We start from the raw sequence: 21,980 nt of genomic DNA on the forward strand, positions 1-21,980 counted from the left end.
GAGTGGTGAAAGCACCATTTCTCAAGAGAGTATGTGAGACCATATTCCTCCCTGCTTGTTTAAATAGTGCATTGTGGTGGTATTATCTGTCCTGACAAGCACTGCTGACCCCCGTATCCTTGGAGGGAAGGCTTGCAAGGCATAATAGACCGCTCTCAGCTCAAGAAGATTTATGTGGAACAGATGGTGAGAAGGTGGCCACTTGCCGCTCACCTGAAGGCCCTGCATGCATGCGCCCCATCCTGTGAGCGATGCATCCGTAGTTAAAATCATTGGAGGAACTTGTGCCAAAAAGCTGAGTCCTTTTGAAATGTTCTCTGGATTTGTCCACCAATCCAGAGAATGGACCATCCGCGGTGTGATGAGGATGATATCCTCAAAAGATCCTCGTGCTTGCATCCATTGCATGTCCAGCCCCTCCTGAATTGGGCGCATTCTCAGGCGGCAGAATGGAATGAGGCTTATACAAGACGACATCATGCCTAGTAAGGACTTGTACCGCCGAACTGAAAGACACTTTTTTCTTTGGAAGCGCCTTGACAGTTGTATTAACCTTGCTTGTCTGTCCGGCGCTGGATAGGCTTTGGACCGTTGAGTGTCTAAGATAGCCCCTAGGAAGGCTAATCAAGTGGATGGCTGTAGGAACGATTTTTCTTTGCTGAGGCCTAATTCCTTGAAAAGGTGCAGAGTCGCCTTGACTGAGTTTTCTGCTGACTGGATATCTGGAGCTTTTACTAACCAGTCTTCGAGGTAGGGAAAAACCTGGTGTTTGTTTCTCCTTAGGTAGGCCGCCACTGGCGCTAGACATTTGGTGAAGATTCGTGTGGCTGAACCTAGGCCAAAGGGAAGGACCTTGAACTGGAAGCGTTTGCCGTTGACTGCAAACCTCAGGTACTGTCTGTGGAGCGGATGAATGGAAATGTGAAAGTACGCATACTGAAGGTCTAGAGAGGCCATGTAGTCTAATCTGTTCAGAAGCTGGAGTACGTCTTGTAGGGTGACCATCCCAAATGTTTGTTTCTTGAGGTACTTGTTTAGCTCCCATAAGTCCAGAATTTGCCTCCATAGGCAAGACTTATTTCGGTTGAGAAAGAAGGGCGAGTAGAAACCCTTTCCCATCTGGGCATGTGGAATAGACTCTATAGCCCCTTTCTTCTGAATGGTTATTAGACAAAGGTGTTTTTGTCGAATTTGGGATAGAGGCATTGAAGGGGGAATCTGGGTGAATTCCAACAGGTGTCCGAAGTGGACGACATCCAGCACCCACTTGTCTTTGGTTATTTGTTGCCAGCATTGGATATGATGTTTTAGAATTCCGTGATAAATTGTAGGAGGAGAGTGTATAGGACATGTCGTTAGACAGTCATTGTCTACGTGCAGATTCTTTAGGTTGTCGCCCGACTTGCTCTTGTGGTAGGGCCTGGTATAGGCTGTGGGAGGCAGTTGCCTCGGCTGGTATAGTATCCTAGAAGGCTGGAACGTGGAGGAATAGGATGGGTACCTATATTGCTGGTATCCTCCACGAGTGGAAGGCTGACCTCTGCCCCTAGCACCACGAAAGGGCACTTTCCTGTATTGCAGAGTGCCTGAGGATTTTGCAGTCTCCGTATCAGACTTGATGAGTTGAAGAGCGTCGTCAACGTGCTTGCCAAATAGTGCTTCCAAGTCATGTGGAAGATCCGGAATTTTTGTCTATACTTCCGGACAAAAGTTGGTGGCTTTGAGCCAACCCTGACACCTCAATACAGCTGAACCCGCGAGTAATCTGAAGCCCATTGCTGCTATATGCAGTGCACAATCGATGATCTCTGCTGAAGATCACTGGCCATCTATGAGTACTTTCCTAGCTTCTCTTTTGGAAGTTTCTGAAAGCTCCTCCAATGATTGGGATATGTCTGACCAGAGCTGTTGATCATATCTGCCAAGTAGAGCAAGGGAATTGGCCGCCCTTACTACAATAGCGGACATGGAGGAGAAACGCTTGCCAATGTTATCTAAGCGTCTCCCTTCTTTATCCGGTGGTGATGTCAATGGCGTAGAGGGGTTCCTGGAGCAACGTTGGGCGGCTTGCAATATCACGGAGTTCGGCTTCGGGTGTCCCGAGAGGCAAGCCGGAGTATCCTCTGTGGGTTTATATTTTGTATCCAGTCTCGGCAGAACTGCAGGGACCATTGCCGGATTCTGCTAAATTTTTAGGCCCTGGCTCCAAACATGGTCTGAGATGGGTGTAGTTCTGACCATCTTCCTGTGGGGCTCTTTAAAATCATAAAGGAAGCAATCCTGCTGAGTTGGGGGCATTGGAAGATCAAAACGCGTGGTGGCACGCTCACGCAGGTTATGGAAGCCACCTATATCTTCAGGTGGGGACCCTACCATGGGTGCTGTAGGAGAAGCAGGTGCCGGTATGATGTAATCATCCAACTTATCATTGTCAGGCTGTATCTCACCTTCCTCCGCATCCTGATCAGAGGAGACCTGATGTCTAGGTGTGGAAAGTACAGAATGCTGAGATCTTGGCTGAGGTGTATGATGCGGCTGAGGCGGAAGTATCAGCTGTTGCACCGAGGAAGGCTTAGCTGGAAAACGTTCCTGATAGTCCGCCAACATTGCTTGTAAGTCAGAAACAAGCCCAGAGAGAAGACCTACTAGCCCCTGCTGCTCACAATAGCCTTGTGTATAGTATGAAGTATCATCATCTGACTATTCTTGGCATTTAACCCTTAACTGGGAAGGGTTGCTGGCTACTCCAAAAATACCCTCCTCATCCGAGTCATCATCATCTAAGAATTGTGAGGTTAGAAGACTGGAAACCTTGGTAGGGGACGTGACTGAGGGTGTTAGGTGATACTTCTTCGCCCTCCTGTGTGCATCCTGGTCTGCTGCCGAAAACAGAGGCAAGGAACATAGTCTCTGTACTTTCCCTGCAGTCTTCGTAGTCGACAAGAGATGTGACGAGAGCATCGATGGATCGGTTGTCGTCGACGGTGGAAACCTCGACTGTAGAGATGTCGCTGACGGTTGGAGCATCGTCGACGGTTGGAGTGTCGTTGACGATGCCATCGATGGTTGTTGCTCTGTCAACGAAGCTGTCGTCGGTGGAAGCAGCGTCGTCGAGGCTGTTGACAGTGGAAACAGCGTTGACGAGGCCGTCGCCGACGGGATGGTCAATGAGAGTGTCGACAGTGGAAGTCCTCGTCAGGACATCAGCCGTCGTTGCGCTGTCGTCGACGATGATCCTGTCGACGGCACAGAAGTTATTTTTTTGAAGTTATGCTTTACCTTGAATGGTGGTTCTCGACAGCTCAGAAACAGGCTTCTTTTTTTACTTTAAGCCTGAAGCTTTAGTCTTCATCCTTGAAGGGCTACCAATTTTTGAGGATACCTCAGCAGATTTTTAAAATGCTTTTCTGGGTCTTTCCTCTGAAGAAACTTTGGATTGTCGTTTGACAGGTGTTTTCACCACAGAAACAGAATAAGAGGCACTGTCCTCATCAGAAACAGGATTGTCTCTGGACTTCAATTTTTGTAGCCAGATGAGAAGACAACCCTCTCTGTCCTTAAGAGTATTAGTAGAAAAGGTTCTACATACCTTACAGTCTCTAGGTTTCTGGCTAGGACAGTATATACAGTCCTTATGCTGATCATCAACATGCAGCATTTTCTTCATGCAGGTAGCACAGGCTCTAAAAAGCCCTTTTTCAGGTGTCTCTGACATGATAGCCAGGTTGAACCACCTTGAATGATTTCTGAAGTGAAAAAAAAATATCCAAATCCCCTCAGAAAGGATTTCGGAGAGAAAAAACTGAGCAGAGCTCAGAGGAGACTCCTTAGCACAACGTGCGGTGGAAAATCTGAGGGAAATCAGCTCATCACAGGAGGGTACTAGAGGGTGGTGAAAGCTGATTGGTTGTCTCTTAAGTTTGGTCCTTTTTTTTATAAAACGATTATAAGATGTTACTAAATTAAGAGGCCTAGTGCCTCTGAGCTTTATATGCACTTGAGCATGGCTTTTGTATTACACCGGGGACTTCCATCTCAATGATGTGGAATGATTCAAGCATGTGAATCTATGAAAGTCCCAATACTGGAGTAACCTTAGGGCCATTTGACAAATCCTCACAACATTTACTAAACTAATTTGCCACTTACTTCAGCTGCTGTCTTGAACGTTTTGGGGTGATTTGGAAAGCAGGGGGAGGTCGAGAAAAAGTGTGTGTTTGTGTGGGGGATGAGGGAGGCAAAATGCATTTTCCCCAGCCCAAAGCACTGAATGGAATTGCACCAAATTTGGCAGAAAGCTAGATCTTGATCCAGAAGAGTACTTTCTTTAATTTGGTGCAAATCTGTTCTGTAGTTTTGTAGTTATTAAAGAAAACTATAACGCAGTGGTGTGTTATGTCGTAAAGTACGGGAGCGTGGAGTGGAGCACAATTGCCAGGTATACCATACTGTATAGTAAAGTGTCATAAAGTGGAGTGCTGTGTGGTACAGTGGATAGGAGTGGCTTCTCGTAGAGTGTTGGAAAGTGTTGTTCAATAGAATACAGTGGAGTGGCACAGAGCACAGCCTGTTGTAGATTGAAGTGGCGTACAGTACAGTATGGTAGAGTGTACTTGGATAGAGTTTTGTAGAGTCTAGTGGCATTGAGTAGCACAGAGTGGAGAGGCATACAGTTGAGTAGTAAAGTAAAGTGGAGTAGTGTGTCATAGATACAGTGGACTAAAGTAAGGTGGAGTGGCATAGAGGTAGTTGCACAGTGTGTCTTAGAGTGGAACAGAGTGTTTTAGAATGGCATAATCAAGTACACTGTTGTGGATTGGCATAGAGGGGAGTAGAGCACTGTACAGTGGAGTGTAGGGGCATATTGTAAAGTACAGTGGCATAATGTGTAATACAGTGATGTAGAGTGCAGTAGAGTGGAGCTTCACACACTGGAGTATCGTACAGTGGCACAGAGTGAAGTAAACTGTCATACAGTGGACTCAAGTGTAGTCTTGTTTAGAACAGTGGGGTGAAGTAAAGTACAGTGTAGTGGCATAGCACAGAATGGAGTAAAGTATTATAGAGTGGAGTGGGGGGCTGTACAGTTAAATGGTATGTCGTGCCACAGAGTGAGGCAAACTGTTGTAGAGTTTAGTGGCATAGAGTGGAGTACAGTGTTGTAGAGTGGAGTTGAGTAGAGTGGTACAGTGCAGTGGCACAGTGTTGTACAGTAGAGAGGCATACAGTGCACGTAAGTGAAGTGGCCTAAAGTGCAGTAGTGGAATAGAGCTAAATAGTGTGGGGCAGTGTGTTTTACAGTAGAGTGGAGTAAATTCTAGTGGAGTGGCTTAGAGGGAGTTGCGTAGAGTGGAGTACAGTCTGGTAGAACAGTACAAAATGGACAATAGTGTTGTATAGTCACATATAAAGGAGTACTGCTTTTTATAGGGTATAGTAGAGTAGAGTTTGGTAGAGTGGAGGGGCGTAGAGTGTCATACAGTGTAACAAAGGATCCTAGAGCAGACTAGACTCGAGTGGCATAGACTGGAGTAGCATAGAGTGTTGTGTCAGAGTATCATATTGTAGAGTATCATGGCGTACAGTGTCATGACGTAGCATGTTGTGGGGTAGAGTGTTGTGGCATAGAGTACAGTGGCGTACACAGGAGTAACATAGCGGAGTGGAGTAGCATACATTGGAATAGCGTAGAGTGGACTGGCGTAGAGTGGAATAGAGTACAGGTGAGTGGTTACAGTGGAGTGCCTTATACTACAGTTGCATTTAGTGGAATCGCATACAGTGGAATGGTTTACAGTGAAGCAGTGTATAGTGGAGTGGCATAGACTGGAGTAGCATACAGCGGAATGGGGTAGAGTGGAATAGTATACAGTGGAGTGGGGTACCGTGGACTAGCATACAGTGTACTATGGAGTGGTGTAGAGTGGAGTGGCATGCAGTGGAATAGCATAGATTGGAGTGGCGTACACTGCAGTGAAGTAGAGTGGAATAGGTTAGAGTGGGGTAGTGTACAGTGGAGTGGTGTACAGTGGAGCTGATTACACTGGGTGGCATACAGTACAGTGGGGTGAATGAAACAGCCAAAGGGAGAGGCATGGAGTGGCATTACATACAGTTGAACAGTGTAGAGTAAACTGTGTAGAGTAGTGTACAGTGGAATGGTGTAGAGTGGAGTGGTGTACAGCGGAATTGAACAGAGTGAAGCAGTGTAGATGTAGTGTCGTACAGTGGAGTGGCATACAGTGGCACAGAGAAAGTGGAGTGGCATACAGTGGAACAGCGCAGAGTGGAGTGTTGTATATTAGAGTGGAATAGCATAGAGTGGCGTACAGTGGAGTGGTGTAGACTGGAGTAGTGCACAGTGGAATGAGGTAGAATGGAATAGCAAATGGTGGAGTGGCTTAGAGTGTAGTTGTACACAGTGGAATAGTGAAGAATGGAGTGGGATATAGTGGAATATATAGTGCAGTAGCAGACCTTGTAGGGGCATACAGTGGAGGGACGCAGATCAGAGTACCGTACAGTGGAATGGTGTACAGTAGAATGGCATAGAGTGTAGTGCCACACAGTGGAAGAGCCTCATGGCATACAGTGGAATGGTGCAGAGTGGAAAAGAGTACAGTAGTGTCCAGTGAAGTGGTAGTGCACGGCTGTGGAATGGCTAGACTGGAGTGGTGTACAGTGGAGTGGAATAGCATACAATGGAGTGTAGAGTGGAACAGCATAGTGCAGTGGTATTGAGTAGAGTTCTAAAGAGTGAAACAGCATAGAGTGCATTGAATTGCTGTGTATTAGTGTACAGTGGAGTAGCGTATAGTGGAGTGGTGACAGTGGAGTGGGGTGGGGTACAGTGGAGTGGGATACAGTGGAACAGCATATAGTAGAGTTGCGTACAGTATAGTTGCATACAGCGAAATAGAGTACAGTGGATGGAGTATAGTGCATAGAGTGGAGTGGCACAGAGTGGCATGGCATACAGTGGAATAGTTTAGAGTGGCATGGAGTGCAGTGTCATAGGATGGAGTGGTGTAGAGTGGAGTAGGTTACACTGGAGTGGCATACAATGAAATAGCATAGACTTGAGAGGCGTAGAGTGTCATACAGTGGAGTGGAATAGTGCAGTGTGTAGTAGCATACAGTGGAGTGGCAAAAAGAGCAGTGTCTTAGACTGGAGTAGCATACAGTAGAGTGGCGGAGTGGAGTGGCATGCGGATGTATATCAAATTTGTCAGAAGTGTACAGTATGATGTGCAGATTGATGCAAGACAGTGATTTAAACTGCCTGGAGTTTCTCTGGATTTACCAAGCAACACAAGTCCAGGCATGGTGGCCTTGTGTTGCTATGTAAATGTAACTTAAATATTGTGTTGTCCATGCAAGACCATGCGTGACGCAAGGGTAACACAATACATTAATACATTTGGCCCTTAGTTGTACATTGTGCAACAGTGTACCATGGTAAATTCACGATATACCATATTACATGCCAATGACAAGGCATTATATAATTGGCTAATGGTTGCCTTTACAAAGTTAAAAGGCAGGCATATGTTTTTAATACACTTCACCTGAGTTCTGGGTTAGGCCCTTAATTTTAGGCAGGTAGTATTATTTATTATTATAATTCCCTACTTTTACCACTTATTTAAAGTGTGAATAAGTAGGAAAATTACTTTAGATTTTTTTATATACTTGCAAATAAGTCTAGGGAGTACCTAGGAAGTACCTTTCTTAAGATACTTCCAGTTTTTTATTGTCTTGAAATTGTGAGTTAATTTCTGTGTATTTCTGCGTTAGAATTAAACATGTAAAAAATAAAAAATGCACTGTTGTACACTATAGTTGTGAAATATAGTGTATTACAGTGTTTATTTTTCATCTACATATTTTTTTTTTTTTTAAGTACCTCTGTACCATCTTGGTATTACTGAGGGTCTCTGTGAAATATTTCAAAAATATCTAGAAACTATGGGCCTGATTCTGACCCTGGCGGCCGGTGACCGCCAGGGTCACCGGCCACGGGAGCACCGCCGACAGGCTGGCGGTGCTCCGAAGGGCATTCTGACCGCGGCGGTTCAGCCGCGGTCAGAAAGGGTAAACCGGCGGTCACCCGCCGGTTTACCGCTGCCCTTCTGAATCCTCCATGGCGGCGGAGCGCGCTCCGCCGCCATGGGGATTCAGACACCCCCTACCGCCATCCTGTTCATGGCGGGAAACCCGCCATGAACAGGATGGCGGTAGAGGGTGCCGCGGGGCCCCTGGGGGCCCCTGCAGTGCCCATGCCAATGGCATGGGCACTGCAGGGGCCCCCATAAGAGGGCCCCGCAAAGTATTTCAGTGTCTGCTATGCAGACACTGAAATACGCGACGGGTGCCACTGCACCCGTCGCACCTTCCCACTACGCCGGCTCAATTCTGAGCCGGCGTCCTCGTGGGAAGGTTGATTTGCCCTGCCCGCCCGCCCGCCCGCCAGCCCAGGGCAAATCTCAGAATCACCGCAGCGGTCTTTCGACCGCGGTGCGGTGTTCTGACGGGGTTACTTTGGCGGGCGGCCTCCGCCACCCGCCAAAGTAAGAATGACCCCCTATATGTATATGCACTGTTGTACACTATAGTTGTGAAATATAGTGTATTACAGTGTTTATTTTTCATCTACATATTTTTTTTTTTTTTAAGTACCTCTGTACCATCTTGGTATTACCGAGGGTCTCTGTGAAATATTTCAAAAATATCTAGAAACTATGGGCCTGATTCTGACCCTGGCAGCCGGTGACCGCCAGGGTCACCGGCCACGGGAGCACCGCCGACAGGCTGGCGGTGCTCCGAAGGGCATTCTGACCGCGGCGGTTCAGCCGCGGTCAGAAAGGGTAAACCGGCGGTCACCCGCCGGTTTACCGCTGCCCTTCTGAATCCTCCATGGCGGCGGAGCGCGCTCCGCCGCCATGGGGATTCAGACACCCCCTACCGCCATCCTGTTCATGGCGGGAAACCCGCCATGAACAGGATGGCGGTAGAGGGTGCCGCGGGGCCCCTGGGGGCCCCTGCAGTGCCCATGCCAATGGCATGGGCACTGCAGGGGCCCCCGTAAGAGGGCCCCGCAAAGTATTTCAGTGTCTGCTATGCAGACACTGAAATACGCGACGGGTGCCACTGCACCCGTCGCACCTTCCCACTACGCCGGCTCAATTCTGAGCCGGCGTCCTCGTGGGAAGGTTGATTTGCCCTGCCCGCCCGCCCGCCCGCCAGCCCAGGGCAAATCTCAGAATCACCGCAGCGGTCTTTCGACCGCGGTGCGGTGTTCTGACGGGGTTACTTTGGCGGGCGGCCTCCGCCGCCCGCCAAAGTAAGAATGACCCCCTATATGTATATTTTGTTTCCTACCTATTAACACTTTAATTAGGTGATAATAGTTAGGGGAAATTAAAAAAACTAATACTTACCTATATCTAAGCCCCTAAACAAGAACACAGGGAAAGGGGCCTTAAAACAACATGGATGCCTTATGTTTGTATAGGCAGTCATTAGCCAATCACATAATGCCTTGACGTTGCTAGGTACAGCAGAACTTTTGTGAACTGACACAAAAGAACTGCAATAACAAATATCACCAAGTTAAAATATGTTATAAGTTAAAAATACTTTCTCTACTTACCTGTACTACCCAAAAGGATCATCTACACACCATAATTTATATTCCTGCTAAATACGTTCAGCCAATTTCCAGCTACGCAGTAAAGTGGAAGGAAAATGCAATGGTGCCAAAATGGGTTTTTGGACTCCCCTTTTTACTTTCCACCGCCTTGACTAATCTCCACAAAACGTTGCATCATCTGTCAATGTAAAACAAGCATTTGCAATGCAATAGGTCTCACATTTACTAGAGTTGTAGTTATTGGCATTGTAAATTTATAACTGGACTTCTTTTGCCACATGAATTGGTCATCCGTGCTGCATATAAGTTCCAGTGGCCACGGATAAAAGTAAAGGGCTAGAAGGCCTACTGGAATCATTTTTCAAACAAGGCCCTTAAAATACAAACAACTCCAAGGTGCAAAACAAACATTCCAGCCATAAGAGAGCTTGCAAATACACTGAATGGTGGGATGGATTATTATTTTAGGGTCCCTACTAACCTAGTGTGGGGACCCAGAGATGATCTAGACAGAAAGAGCAGGTTGTTGTGAACACAATTTGAAGGTGGTCCCATTGTCCTAGGACCACCATTAGCCTGAGTTATGAGCAAAAATGCTTTAAAAGGAATGCCCTGCAAAGCATTATGGGGTGAGTTTGCGAGTGCCGCAAATATTGCAGTATGTTGACTGTAATGCTCAGAACAGCCCCTAAAGGACACTACAGTAAAAATAGCCTTTATAAGAAACATGGTCATGTAACCATATAGTTGGCGCCTAGAAGGCATAAACACATGAAAAAGAATGTCAGACAATAATGCAGTGCAAGCATCTATTTAGCCCCTAGACAGCGTAGTGCATTACACGTTTTCAGGGCTGGCAGGCCTAATACAACAATATTACAAACAAGACCCTTAAAACACAAACTACTCTCAGCTTTAAAACAAAAGTTCCGGCCATGAGAGAGCTTAAACAGACACTGAATGGTGGGAGGGGGTATTATTTTGGACATCAAAAAATCAATAGGGATTAGGAGGAATTAAAGGTCCAGTGCATACCCTCCGGTAACTGTTACTAATAATGAAATACACTGTTCCTAAGAGACATGAAAAACAAAAACAAAAAACAGGGAGAGTGTTAGGGGATCCTACTCAATAGGGGATCCTATTCAATAGGAGCAAGAGTCCTCACACACCCAAATGGGTGTCATGCTTCATCATCGGACCAGCTCCTCGTCAGACTGGCGCTGCAATGTCTGACGGGCACCACCCTTTCGGGGGGCTCTTTGCCGGAGATCTTTTTTGATGATGCCACACTGTCCCGCAGATGAGTCGGGAGGAGAGAAAAGAAGAAAAAGGAGAGCGGGAAAAACTAGAAGTAAAATTGGCTCAAAAACTCTCTGAAAGGTTTATCTTTATTGGTGCAGGGAGCTGGCCAAGGTTAAAACAATTACCAGGAGAGTTAGGTCAATGTAATGTTTGACCCTTCTCACATGGAAATGGGTGGTCAGGGACTACTAGACCCACCTCAAAAATCGGGTCGACATGTTTCGCGTCTGTTTGGTCCAAAAAGGATCCTATGACGCTTCCTCAGGACCTAATATAATAATGCTTCTCCACCTATAAACTCAAAATACTTTAGTCTACATATGCTGACAAGCGAAAGTATTATTTTGGAGTCCGTCTAACCCAGAGGGTGGGGAGAAGAGATGATGTAGACATGAAGAGCATGCTGTTGTAAACATTTCGGTGGCGGTCCCATTGTCCTAGGACAACCACAGGCTGAGTTATGGGCACACATGTTTTGTGAAAGAATGCTTGCAAAGCATTACGTGGCGAGTTTCCGAGTGCTGCAAATATTGTAGCATGTTGACTGTAATGCTCAGAACAGCATAAGAAACATGATCATGTAAGCATATAGTTAAACCTTAAAGAGCATAACCCTAGAAAACAGAGTAGCAGAAAATAATACAGTGCAAGCCTATATTTAGCCCCTAGAGAGTGTAGTGCATTACACATTTTCAGGGCTGGCAGGCACAATGCAACAAAATTACAAACAAGGCCCTTAAAACATTAACTACTCGCAGCTGTAAAACAACAGTTCTAGCCATGAGAGAGCTAAAAAAGATAGTGAATGGTGGGAGGGGTTATTATTTTTGGGTCCTCACTAACCTAGAGTGGGGGCCCAGAGATGACCTAGATAGAAAAAGTGTGTCATGTTGAAGGTTTTGGTGGTGGTCTCATTGTCCTAGGACCACCACGGGCCGAGTTATGGGCAAAAATGTTTTGTTAAAGAAGGCTTGCAAAGCATTTTGGGGTGAGTTTCCCGAGTGCAGTGAACATTGTAGTATTGGCTCTCTTGCTGTGTCGGGAGGGCAGCTTTGAGGATTTCTGAGGTTTTTTTAAGTGAAGCATTTATTAATTACAAGTGTATTTGTGAAAGCTATGGAACGTGAAGGGGAGAGACACAAGAAATTACTCTGATTAGTTAACAGTGTGAACAATGTGACCAGGACTTCAATACCACTGATGGAGTTCACGCTGCTGTTCTGTGTTGTTCATGCTGTGAGCCTCCATGAAGCACAAAGGGCAGAGACAAAAGTAAAAAAATAGTTGGCCCAAACTCTGAAGTATATCAGCAATCATGAAATAATCCTTGAAAGAGCATCAGTCTGCAAGGCGGTAACAAAACCGCCCCAATGTGGGAAAAACGTAAAGCATTTACCAATGACATCAAGGGATTTTTAACGAGTGAAGGTGATGGACGTCTGATGGGCATAGTTAAAAGCCCACAGAATACTTACAATAGGTCGAAAAAGTGCTTGTATGCTCGATCTAAAAAGGAATAGGTTTGCAAAGGTTTGTGGGGATTTGTCAAACAGGGCGCAAGGTTATCAGTAACCACAAATCCAAGGAATTCTTCTCTCTAAAATCCTAACTATACCATTGCTCTGTAATGTTACTTTTATTAACTAAGATACATATGTGTGTGCACACGAACACACAAACATATGAGAAATCAAATATATATCTAATACCTTGCACATTACACTCATTAATATTTATATACAAGCACAATGTCCTCCTACAAATATGTCCTGTTGGTTCACAGGAACTCTTAGCAGAACATAAAGCCCTAGACTTCTTTTTCAAACAAATGAAAATAGCTCAAAGTTTGTTTACAAATAACAAACATCTTCAGGGCTTTTGTGTGTAAACGGAAATGTCCATAATCCAATCTTTATTTACTAGGGATCTTGACACTTGAAACCCAACATCCATGTAGCAAAGTCTGTCTGTAGCAACACTGTAAACAAAGACATCAAGCAGCATGAGGAAACTTATACCTGAAGAACCAAGATGGCTGCTATCTCTCTAGATAAGATTGAGGCTGAGCCCCAATAAGAAACTTAGGCCCTCATTACGACCCTGGTGGTGGGTGATAAAGTGGAGGTATTACCGCCAACAGGCTTGCGGTAATTACCGTCAAATTATGATAATGGCAGTGATATCTCTGATAGACAGCCAATGTACCACACCGACCGCCAGGGCGGAAACAACAGTCACCACGGCGGTAGCCGCCTACAGCCAGGTGGAAGACAAAGTTCCGCCCACCATATTAAGACACACAAATACCGCCAACTTATCCAGGGCGGTACCAACGCCATCAAAAGCCTGGCGGAAACAGAGAACAAAAGTGAAAGGACTCACCATTGGAGACACAGGGAAGAACAACGCCGCCATTGAACCCGAACTACAAGTATTCCTGATGATCTTCTACATTATGCTACACCTGGAACACCAACGCCAGCGAAGACGTCGACAGTGAGTACAGCCGCCTAGCACACAAGGGAGGGTGGGAGGAAAACGAGAGCGACACACACACACACACGCACAACACACACCCAACACACACACAACACACACACACCATGCACACAACCAGCTGCATTACAAAAACAACTTGACACTGAAAATCTGTAGAATAATGCAAGGACAACAGGAATTGACAAAAGTGATTGTAATCAGATCAACAATAAAATCAACATTCCAATTTGGCCAAGAAACAGATATGTACAACTTGCATTAAAAAAGTGACACTGCCCAGTCCCTAGTTCAAAGGGCCCACATGGCCACAGGGAACAGTCCACGGCCCCACTTGAATCCTGCCCCAATCCGGACAGAACACTGCAGGGGCATCAGTTGTCAAATAGGCAGGCACCTCAGGGGGAGGGGAGAGAACCTCAGCCGGATTTGGGCACAAGCCCACTTGTTCTGGAGGGGGCAACATACACTGTGCTCTTTGTTCTGAGGAGTGCAAGGCCACAGTCTCTCAAGTGGATGTCTTCCCCACTGGTTCATGGGTGTCTTCCTCACTGGTTCTGGAGGGGGCAACATGCCCTGTGCTCTTTGTCCTGGGGAGTGCAAAGCCATAGTCTCTCAAGTGGGTGTCATCTCCACTGGTTCTGGAGTGGGCAACATGCCCTGTGTTCTTTGATCTGGGGAGTGCAAGGCCACAGTCTCTCAAGTGGGTGTCTTCGCCATTGGTTCTGGAGGGGGCAACATGCCCTGTGCTCTTTGTCCTAGGGAGTGCAAGGCCAGAGTCTCTCGAGTGTGTGTCATCCCCACTGGTTCTGGAGGGGGCAGGCCGCACAGTAGCCCTGGAGGCTGGTCTACATGGTGTCTGCCGGCAGTGATGGGTGCATGCTGGTGGTGGTTGGGGCAGGCTCCTGGTCAGCCCCTGCACTCTCTGATGGCTGCACTGTGGTGGTGATTGGGGGAGGCTTCCGGTAAGCCCCTGTACTCTCTGATGGCTGCACTGTGGTGGTGGTTGGGGGAGGCTCCTGCTCAGCCCCTGCACTCTCCGATGGCTGCACTATGGTGGTGGTTGGGGGAGGCTCCTTCTCAGCCTGTGCACTCTCTGATGGCTGCACAATCATGGCTAGTGGTGAGGGCCCTGTGACAGCTGGTTGTGTTGGCGGTGTTTGCCTGACAGCTTCCGCTGGCGTAGATTGCCTCATCTCTCATGGGTTGGGGATCCCTTACCCTTTCTGGCAGGTGTCGATGGGCTCTCCCCCCCTCTGCCTGCAGGTGCAGGCTCCTTCCCATTCTTTCCAGCTGGTGCAGGCTCCTTCCCCTTCTTTCCAGCTTGTGCAGGCTCCGTCCCCTTCTTTCCAGCTGGTGCAGGCTCCTTCCCCTTCTTTCCAGCTGGTGCAAACTCCTTCCCCTTCTTCGCAGCTGGTGCAGGTTCCTTCCCTCTCTTCGCAGCTGGTGCAGGCTTCTTCCCCTTTAGTAGTGTTGGTCTGGAATCCCTACCACCACGAGTAGGTGGTGCTACCACTGGGCCCGTGGACTGTTTGGTTGAGGTGGTGGGCTGGGTCCTTGCTACCCTTTCCATACGTGCAGGACGGAGGTCCGGGGGTTAGGGAAGTGGTCAATCGTGGAAAGATAAAGCTTTTTAGGTACGTTGGGCGGAAGCGGGAGGAGTATGGGAGTGGAGGATGAGGGAGTGGTTGTTGGAGGTGTATGTCTGCTGGATTTGGGTGCAGGTGCATGGGCTGCATGCTGTTGTGAGGTGGATGGCTGCTGGGTGTCTGAGTGCTTGCGTTTGTATCCTTTAAAAGGGGGGGGGGGGACAGACACAGTGGGAGAGGACACAGGGGACGCCTGAATGGATGTTGTGGAGGTGTCTGCCAGTGAGGAGTGTGTTCTGCTTGGTGTGGTGATGATGCTGGTAGTGGATATTGATGTAGTGCATGCAGGTGTGAATGTAGACGTAACAGGGTGGAATTAGGAGGAGGAGGAGGGGGAAAGCAGTGGAGACAGTGGATGTTGTTGTGTCTGCAACTGAATGGTGTTTGTGTGAGTGCCTGTGGGATGAAGTGTGGTGCTTGTGTTCTCCTGTGCCACTCTTGGGTGTTGTCATGTGTGCATGCTCGTCTGTCTGTGTGCTGGGGATGGGATGGGGTTGAGGAGAATGGGACTGGGAAGTGTAAGTTGGAGGGGGGACGGTAAAAAAAGGGACAATGGCTGCCATAAGAGAGGAGGCCAGAGTCTAAATCAGTCTCTGTTGGGCCGCCAATCCACCGTGAATGCCCTCCAGGAATGCATTTGATTGCTGCATATGGGATGCCAGCCCCTGGATGGCATTCACTATGGTTGAATGCCCAACAGAGATGGATCTCAGGAGGTCAATAGCCTCCTCACTCAGGGCAGCAGGGCTCACTGGGGCCGGGCCTGAGGTGCCTGGGGCGAAGGAGATGCCCACCCTCCTGGGTGAGCGGGCACGGGCAATTTGCTGAAGGGCTACTGCGAGGGCGGTGCTGGTATGAGGGTGGCGGCTGTACCTGCAGCTGGGGTGGTCACAAAGGTACCCGCCACCACCAGGGAGCTTCCATCGGAGGAGATATCAGAGTTAGTGTTGTCCCCTCCAGTCTCCGCCGTGGTGCTCCCCTTGCCCTCCGTCCCACTGGTGCCCTCAGCGTTGGTGGACTCTGCCTCTAGGGTCCTGTGGGATGCAGCTCCCTCTGTAGCCGGTGCCTCTACTCCTCCGCCAGATGATGCTAATGCATATAAGGATATGATTACAAAACAAGAAAGGGGGGAAGAAAGACAAAGGATACACAGGGTCAATGACTGCACCAACACCACTGTTGGCGTACACAGCACCCTCACACACAGGGAACAGGCATACACACTATGCATGGCACTACCAGTGAAATGGCTAGTCACCAAGGAATGAGGAGGGGCACACACCGCCAGCTGCAGCACACATGGGACCCGTGCAGCCCTGCCCAGAAGGGAATACTAACAAGCTAGTTACAGTATTTCACATTCAAACCCTTAGCCCCCAGAGGACCTACGCTGCTATGTCTGGCCTGGCCTAGGGGCACCCAAGGACACACAGCCACCACCCAGATACCACCCCACCCGCCGTAAGTTGTAATGATAGCCACTGTACTCACCCCCTAGTAGCTGTGCTGTGATGCCCTCAAGCGCCCATCCAGCTCAGGGTAGGCCACCGCCAGTATGCGGGCCATCAGGGGGGTCAGGGTCCGACAAGCACCCCTTCCTCGTTGGGAGGCCATCCCCACCTGGGCCTCCGCGGTCTTCCATGCCCAGTGTCTCAGGTCCTCCCACCGTTTGCGACAGTAGGTGCTCCGCCTGCCATAGACCCTCAGGGTCCGCACCTCCTTGGCGATGGCACGCCATATTCCCTTCTTTTAATGGGCGCTGACATGCAGAGGCAATAGTGACTGGAGAACACCGTTAGACAAACAGTCCAGCTTTGTCACACAAATGGCCAACCATACTCGTTTGCATCACCATCGGCACATACATAGCCCAGCTCACAACATGTACACCGCCAAGAGGACATCCACCCACCCCCCTTACACGAGGCCTTCACACACAACTCCATGCATTCATGCCACATGCATCGTGCCCACGGTGTACTCACCTGTTGGTCTGGAGGCCCATATAGCAGTCCGTAATGGGGTAGGACCCCATCCACCAGTCGCTCCAACTCCTCAGAAGTGAAGGCTGGGGCCCTTGCCCAAGTCACACGGGCCATGGTAGGTTGCAGACACAGGTCACAGCAGCACTTGCAATATAGGGCCTCTCCTATGGAAGATCAGGAAATGATTGAACCTTGATTTGAGAAAATCTGGACTGGCTATTAATTTGGATGCAGCTGCTAAAGTTTAAATAATAAGCTGTATCATCTTTTGAAGAATATGATTGAACTTTGATTAGAGAAATTTGGACTTGGACTTTGGATCATAGCAATCTTGGAACAACAGATCAATTAATTCTACTATTTGGATTTGGACAGTGATACTGTAATTGGGGATTATGTTGGAAATAATCCTATTAATTTTCAGAAATATATGACAAAACATTACCTATGTATACTGACTTATGAGTACTATTATTTTTCATGTTATAATGAGTGCCTCTTGTACTTTATATTTGCAACAGTGCTTTTAGCATCTATCAAGACCTTTTGGGTGTGGTCTTTCAAGAGTGCACCATTTCGAGATTCGACATTCTTCGTTGATATTCACCTCGCTACCCAGAGCGCCTAGTTTTCTCCCAGTACAATACACCCACACGTAGTTAGAGTATTTCATTTTGTTGATGTTGGTGATATGACAACATTCTCCTGGTGTGATCACAACAGCCAGCTACAGGTCATTTATTCTACTCATTCTATGTACAGTTCATTTGCAATGGTGTAGCTGTTTCAATCAATATAAATTTGCAATACATGAAATTCTAGTAGTCAAGTTTTTTCCAAGAGTGTTTATTGTAGAGCTAAAATATAGAGAGAAAAGTGCAATGGAATGGGGTGATGATGGAGGAAAGTCCAGGGTATTGTTCCAGTATGTTTGTAGCACAGCTGCATTGTCCATGGGGACATAGGAAGGGGAGCAATGGGAGTTCAAGGTGGACAAGGTGACTGATTGAGACACAAGGGGGACAATCAGAAGAGTCTCCTTTCCTGGAGGTGGTCTCGACAAGTGCCTCTGGCTTCTGTCTGGTTCGCTTGAAACGTTTGCGGGGTAGTTCACCTTCTGCAGGGGGAGGGGTGCTGGTGGCCTGTTGGTCCTGTGGCAGGGCCTCCTGGCCACTAGCGGCAGTGGAAGTGGAGGGCTGTTCAGATTACTGGCTAGTGGCAGGGGCCCGCTGCTGTGCTGTGCCTTCCTCATGATGTTGCCCATGTCTGCCAGCACCCCTGCTATGGAGAACAGGGTGTTGTTAATGGCCTGCAAGTCCTCCCTGATCTCCTGATACTGTCCCTCCTGCAGCCGCCTGTTCTCCTGCATGTTGTCTAGGATCTGGCCCATCGTGTCCTGGGAATGTTAGTAGGCGTCCAGGATCTCAGAGAGTGCCGCCTGGAGAGTCGGTTCCCTTGTCCTGTCATCCCCCTGGCGCACAGCAGTCCTCCCAGTGTCCCTGTTGGCCTGTGCCTCTGTCCCCTGAACGGTGTGGCCATTGCCACTGACCCCAGGTCCCTGATTGGCTTGGTTATGAGGAGTGGCCTGGGGTCCCTGTACTGGTGGGCATACTGCTGATTGACGGGTCCTGGGGACAGAGGTGTAGGTATGCTGGGTGGGTGCTGCGGTGTGGATCCTGATGGGGGAGGCTCTGTGGTGGTCTGTGATTGGGCTTGAGTGACCGACTGTCCAGTGGTCCCTGATGGGCCAGGTAGATCGTCCCGATCCTCAAGTCCAGAGTTACTGTCATCACTGTGGGCCTCTTCTGTTGGGGGACTGGATAGTGGTGGCACCTCCTCTCCAGTGACATTGGCTGGGGTACCTGTGGGGATGTAAATGATGTATTATTCTTCATGTATCTGACATTTGTACTTCTGTAGCTTTCCCTCTATGGTTGCTGTTCCCCTGCCAGCTTTTGTTTGTGTCTGTTGATGTATAGTGTTTATGATAGTTTCCCTATGCTGTGCATGCTTTAGTGATGAGTGTTCATGCAGGGCTGGGAGGGGTGTCCATGCATTGGTACTGCATGCAGGGCTTGGCACTGGGATTAGTGTGATGTGATGGTGGAGTGTGTGGGATAGAGTGGAGTGACAGGAGTGAGGGTGAGGGGGTGTGATGGCATGCAAGTATGGGGCGTGATAATTGTTAAAAGTTGACTTACCAGTGTCCAGTCCTCCACCAACTCCAGCGAGTCCCTCAGGATGCAGTTATGCCAAGACTTGCTCCTCCCATGCTGTGAGTTGTGGGAGAGGAGGTGGGGGTCCACCACCAGTCCTCTGTACAGCGAGCTGGTGTTTTGCTGCAATGGAACGTACCTTCCCCCGTAGGTCATTCCACCTCTTCCCGATGTCGCCCCTTGTTCTTGGATGCTGTCCTATGGAGTTGACCCTGTCCACAATTCTCTGCCATAGCTCCATCTTCCTTGCTATAGATATCTGCTGCACCTGTGCTCCAAAGAGCTGTGGCTCTACCCTGACGACTTCCTCTACCATGACCCTTAACTCCTACTCATTGAAACGGGGGTGCCTTTGAGGTGCCATGGGTGTTGTGTGATGTGTGTTGGTGAGGGTGTGTTGGGTAATGTGTTGGGGTGTGTGATGTGGAGTGCGTGTGGGGTGTATGGGTGTGAGTGGTGTGCGTTTCTAGTTGTCTCTGTGCTCTTCTTTCCAGTCTCATGGTGGCAATAGCTGTTGGTAAAGGGTTGTGTGTAATGTGGGGGTGTTTTTTTTTGTGGTGTGGGTATGCTGTGTGTTTGGGGTGTCAGGTGAGTGTTGTTTGAATTGGCCAATGTGGTTTTGTTTTGTCTGTGGGTGTCCTTTGTGAGCGCGGCAGTATGTACTGTCAATGGTTTACCACCGTTGAATGTCCGCTGTGGTGATTCGTGGGTCATAATGTGATGGGCGCTGTTCTGTTGGCGTAACAGTGTGGGTTTTGGGACCGCCAGTTTATCCCTGACCTTTGGTCTGGCGGATTTGTGTATGTGGCTGTATTCTGTCGATTGGTGTGTGTGTGTGTGATAAGATGGTGAATGGATATTCGCCAGCGCAGCAGTAAGTTGGCAGCCATTAGCACGGCGGTAAGTGGGTTTTACCGCCAATGTCATAATGAGGGCCTTAATTCTCTGCTGGTACTCTACCTTGCAGCGTGATTTCAACACATGCTCAGCCTGATTTCAGTCTGCACCATCATTCTGTAATGACCACCAACATCTCCTGAACTGAAAGGCACTCAGTGCAGATAGTCATGAAGTACTGTCTCCTCACACTCAAACTAAACTTGACAGGAAGTTGCACCTCTATCCACACTCTCTAACACCCGGAACAAAGGCCGGTGGCCGATAGAGGCAACACCATGTGTACCTTCCTTCAACCAAGTGCGACTATTGTCAGCTCGATGAGATATAGAGGAATGATAGTTGTGGCAGCAAGAAGATAATATTATCGTGAGCCTGCCTGGGAGAAATGCCTACCAGCATCTCCCACATTTTAAAATTGGTCTGCGAGTGCCTGCAACTAGGCCATTTGTGTCCCTTGCCCTGTGTGTATAGGCTGTGGGTCTTGAGAGAGTATGACAAGTGGCAATATGCACTCTGGAATCCATGCTGTATTTACGAAATTCAAAGGGTACCTAAGATGGAGGGTTGGAGGAAAATCAGACAGTAGCTGTGAATTGCAGGGCTTCCCAAGACCATTTCTGGGATGCTTTGTAGTAGATCAGATATGTGTGTGTGGCGGGGAGGGGCAGGGGGGCTCAGAGTGCCTCTCTGAAAGCTAATGAGTTTTCCTTTCCTTGTCCCGCCCCCCTCTTACTTGTTAACAGGTAGTTAAGTGCAGCAATCTCCATTTCCTTTGTACCATGGTTTTGGGGTTCATTCTGACAGAGACTCCCAGGAAATACACCTCCCTGTTAGCATTATGTAACAAAGACCTTGGATGGACCAATCTGAGTGGAAGAGGAAAATTGATCTGGCCTCAGAGCTGACTTCTCAAACACACAACAACTGTCTGGAACTATAGCATAACATTAGGACAGAAACTTTCAGCCAGAGTGCCAATATTTATCTATCAGCTCTCCAAATATCCACACCAGGAATGTCTGAGAAACTCTGTGTTCCAAGTTCGGGGGTTTTACTGCTAACTCTCTTTGCCAGGTTTGGACCATAAACCTGAGTACTTTGACTAGGTCTGCTGGTGGGCTGCTGATCACTTGGGAGTGGCCTTAAAAATGCTTTTGCCTCAGGTAGTCCCTGCTCAGACGGAAAGGGGCGGAAATAGGCGCAAAGGGGCCTGATGACACCAGGGCTGTCGAAAACTGATCATGAAACATCTCTCGGCCTTGCAGTAATCTTACAGAACCTAATTTTATTTAACGTCTTGTACTTAAACTGAACTAGTAACAACTAGGGTTAAGACAAAAGTGCATTTGTCTACCAAAGAAATCAGTGTTTTCAGAAGGTTTCTCAAACTAAAGAATGAATAACAGGGATTTCCAAACTGTTCCCTAGTGCCAAGCCCCTTACAACAAAGGAATACTCTTCCACAGTTGAACAGTGAACTCCAGGAACACCCAACTGTACAAGACGTGGCAAAAGGAAAGTTCCTGAAGGAGAATATACTACGGCAGATTAACTGAAAGACTAAAGCTGTACCTAATAGCACCTAAAGGTGTATATTACACACAGCAACACTCATTACATAAGAAACTATGGGCCTGATTCCGACCTTGGCGGAGGGGATTACTCCGTCATAAACGTGACGAATATCACACCCGCCGCATTACAAGTTTCATTATATCCTATGGAACTTGTATTACAGCAGATGGGATACTTGTCATGTTTGTGACAGAGTAATCCC

At 48.1% G+C, this 21,980-nt stretch overlaps 1 protein-coding gene across 1 annotated transcript in view; it reads right to left on the reverse strand.

Moving 5' to 3' along the window:
* The window catches only part of OGDHL (oxoglutarate dehydrogenase L), a 664,251-nt gene that overhangs the window by 156,817 nt on the left and 485,454 nt on the right, over nt 1-21,980 (reverse strand). The window lies entirely within an intron of this gene.

This window comes from Pleurodeles waltl, chromosome 6, assembly GCF_031143425.1.
Source record: "Pleurodeles waltl isolate 20211129_DDA chromosome 6, aPleWal1.hap1.20221129, whole genome shotgun sequence".
NCBI lineage: Eukaryota > Metazoa > Chordata > Amphibia > Caudata > Salamandridae > Pleurodeles > Pleurodeles waltl.